Consider the following 3,918-nt stretch of genomic DNA (forward strand, 5'->3'; position numbering starts at 1 on the left):
AAATTATGTTCAATTGTAGCTTATAAAAGCAACCTGTATATGTTGTCCCACAACTTATAGAAATGTTGAGTTTTAAATTCAGAGCTAGACTGTTTTCCTAGTTTAAGGGCCACGCCTGTCTAATAAACTTATTACAATGCTGTATGCATACAGCTTCCTCACTAACAAATAACATGTGTTGGGGAAAAATGAGAGAACAATGGAAAGGTGCCTACTTGAAGGTGGTAGCATTGGATCAATTAATCAGCTGACTGTAAATTGATTTCACTTTACAAAAGTGTCCCACACATTATGATGCATATTTAGCAATGTTGAAAAACAATTTTAAAGAATACCTTAGAGAGTTGTTAAAGAGAATTTATAGTCTGGAACGAATTGCCATCTTCTTAATTGACACAGAAATGTTTGGCTGAAATATTGCTTTATTCACATTTTTGTCCTTGAAGGAAAATCTAGGCACAATGCAACTTCGACCGTGTGAATGGTGCAAGATGACTATTTTAAGTCAGAAAGGGCACCACGCAGTCAGAGGCCTGTGTGGTCGCCCTCAATCTTGATGCCTCTTGGGGGCCCTGGGCAAAGGGCCACTGCGCTTCTGGAAGGTAAAGCCCCTTAGTCAAGGTCACTTTTTCCTCGCCCTCCGCCCCTCGCGGTCCCCAACCCGTCGGGTCTCTCACCTGGGTCATGCAGGCGCCCAATGGAGGGGGCCGGATGGCGCAAGCCAGGTCCTACCGGAGGGCTGTGTGTCACCGGGCCTCCTTCTGGCTCGAGGGGGATCGGTACAGAGCTGGGAGAAAGGAAGAAGGGAAGCCTGTGAGAGGCAGGAGGGCAGCCTCGGGGTGCCTCCCCACGTGCAGAGACAGGCGGGGGACGGGAACCTGTTCGCCTGCCAGGCCTGAGGATTGCGGGCCTGAAGGGCCGTGGGCCGACCTGGGGGTACGGGAGGGAACCCATTTCAGGGCTTCTCAGCCTGGAGATCGTGGTGGCGGCAAGCGGGCGGCGGCCGCTGGGCCCCAGGGAGCCCGAGGGTCCGCGGCGGCAGGAAGGGTCACAAATCGCCCGCGCCTGCCCCAGGCGCAAGGGAGTCTGGGAGAGCAGGCCGCTGAGCCAGACTCCCAGCTCGGGGCCCCTGCACCCTCCTGACTCCCCCGACCGGAGCCCTTCCAGGGGCCCCACTCTGGCCCCGGGAGGATCAGTTCCAAGCAGCCCATCCAGACCAGAGAGGGGTTTGTTTAAGAGGACATAAAGCATGAAAATGTTCCACGTCCCCCTTTGTCTTTTCTAATAGTCCTTTACCTCCTGATTAACCAGGTCAAAAATAAATATCTAAGTGATTTTCACAAGCAAAGGCAGGCTTCAACCAGAGAATGAGTCCTTTCTTTTTTAGGCGGCTGTCAAGCTCCTAGCTGTCAAGCTCCTAGCCGACTGGGACCCCCAGTGAGGGGCGGAGGTGGTTTTAGAGGTCGACAGATGTGCCGCACTAATTACCAACAGTGCCCGCAGTTTTGGAGGTACGAACAACCCCTCAGTCGACGGCTGAGAGGCTGCCATTTTCTCCAGAACTGTCAAGCCAGTGCCTTCCCACTGGGGCAATCCCTTCTGTGAGGCCCCCGGGGCGACCAAGGTGGCCTCCTTGGTACAGTGCCTCCAGAGTGGAATTCCAGGGCCCGATTTTGCGGGAGGACAAGCAGCAGCTAGAAACTCAGGAGTCTTATTCTGGAGCCACCCCGTGGGGTCCCCACGCTCCCTGCAGGCCTTAGATCCCGCAGGTCAGAGCGTTCCTATGCCGCCTGGGAGTCACCGCCTGCAAGGCCCAGCGCCTCGTCCGATCCTCCGCCGTCGGAGTTCGACGGCAGCTCCCCGCAACACAGCTAGGGGGAACGGAAGAGTGAGGGGCCAGAAACTTTCATCTTTCCTGGCCTCCAAAGTCCTTTCCACGCTCAGAACGAGAGGCCCTTTATCAGTAGCCGAAGAACGGCTTCGGGACTGCTTGCAGCGGATCACCCCCTACCTTTCGGCCCTTACTCTTTTCTCTATCTTCCCCCCCCACCCCGCGCCCCTATTTAATTGTTGGGGCCTGAATGCAGTCTTTCCTCGTTTTTTGTCGTGTGGGTGGCATTCTAATGGATCAGGAAGGGATTTTTTTTTTCAATCGCTTCAATTCTTCTAGGGCAGAGAAAAGGTTGCTAAAATGAAGCATCTGTCATTTACGTATTCAAAGACGGGCAAACATTTGATGTAGGACAAAGCGCTAACCTAGCTCTAGCAGCTCCCAGGGGGGACACTGCGAGCGCTGCACTAGAACTTACCTGGTGGGTGAGCCCGTGCGGGAGTCCCAGCCTTGCCCGGGCAGCAGAAACAATACTCCAGAGCACCGATCGCCCACTGCAGTAGTGTTCCCGCTGCTAGGGCACGGCTGAGTGCGGGCACCACGTCCCTCCTGGGCGCGCACCACAGACGCTCGGTCCCCCCACCGCCCCAAGCCCCCACAGAGCAGTGGCGTCCTCCCCTCACCCCCCTCTGGCGGTGTCTCGTGGGTGGGGAAGGGCATGGAGCAAAGAAGAAGAGACCGAAGCCCCCGCCCACGTACCTGCTGTTGAGCTGGCCTTGGGAGCGGTCGCCTCGCAGGAACACGCGTCCAGCAGAACCCCACCTTCCAACTTCCTCGCGAGGGGGTATAGCAGCGCCTCACGTTTTGAACCTTTTAAAGCACTTCAAAACATGAATTGCTGCTGCATCCCCTCGGAGTCCACGAAGGGGGATCGCTCTGGGGTGCCTGCAGGTTGAGAAAGACACGGTGACTGAAAGGAAGCCCCATCCCGCCCCGCCCACTGGCGAGGAATAAAGCAAAACCTATGACGAAGACACTTCGTTCCAAATAGACATACTTTTTAGAGCTTCACAGTTTGATTTCCAGGATTCGCAGTTGGAGCAAAGGGTGTGACTCTCAATTTCTTTTCCCAGAGGATGAATCTTGGAAAAGTGTAGAGGTGAAATGCAGAGGTGGGATGTAGGAATGAGGGTGGGAAAGAATCTTACCTCTGAAAATAATAATAAGATAAAATAAATTGAGGCATTTTGGCAACACCTGGATCGCTCTTGGAAGCTTCAAAGTCTTAGTGAAACTTCTTCCTGCTGTATATTAGAATTCCTAAGTCTCATTCAATGTCCCCATTAAAACAACAACACGATAACAACTTTTCATTTATTGACTTAAAAGAGATCACCAAAACGTCTCTGGCAACTTCGGCTGATTCTAACATATAGGACAGCTGGGAAATACAGATCCATCCATCCAAGCATCAGATGTCCTCTTTAACCCGCCAGTGCTTCATTCTTACAGCAAACATCCTCCTTTGAGTCATTTTTAAAGATATTAAAAGAAAGAGAGATAACTGTCCTTAGATGAAATACCTGGCTGTTTATATATGAAACTGGTCACTCAAACTTATTTATAATTCATACTTTTCAATGTCACCTACCAAAAACATCAATCAAAACCTTTAAATACTTCATGTCAAATCAGTCCTTCCTGTCTCAAGCAGCTCCACAAAAACTCTTTCATGTCCTGAAATGGCTGGCACTCTGCATATTCCTTAATGATTAACTCATTAGATACCACTTTTTCCTTTTTAAAATGAGTTACATGCATCCTCCCCCACTGTTTAAACGAAATAGTCAATTAAGCACAGAAGAAAACTACACTGTAACCCACAATCACAGACCTGAAAGTTAAAACAACAAAACCAGCACAAAACTCTAATGGTTTTGAAAGTTAAAATACATTTCAATACAAGTAATAGACACTTAAAGTATCCGAGTCTGCTTAGTGTTTTGGTTCATTGAAAAATTATGTCGGTTTCTCAAAACCAGTACAGTGATGTTGTGTCCTATTTATTACTTAATAAAATCTGCAGA

General features: G+C 50.4%; 1 long non-coding RNA gene across 1 annotated transcript; it reads right to left on the minus strand.

Annotated features, from left to right (window-relative positions):
• Positions 1-404: 404 nt before the first annotated feature.
• LOC109392638 (uncharacterized) lies at positions 405-2,769 on the minus strand. The gene is made up of 2 exons (XR_002126098.1): positions 2,591-2,769; positions 405-787 (listed from the first exon to the last, which is right to left on the minus strand). It is a non-coding gene; the product is annotated as an uncharacterized LOC109392638 (long non-coding RNA).
• Positions 2,770-3,918: the final 1,149 nt, after the last annotated feature.

Source organism: Hipposideros armiger, unplaced genomic scaffold (assembly GCF_001890085.2).
Source record: "Hipposideros armiger isolate ML-2016 unplaced genomic scaffold, ASM189008v1 scaffold_341, whole genome shotgun sequence".
NCBI lineage: Eukaryota > Metazoa > Chordata > Mammalia > Chiroptera > Hipposideridae > Hipposideros > Hipposideros armiger.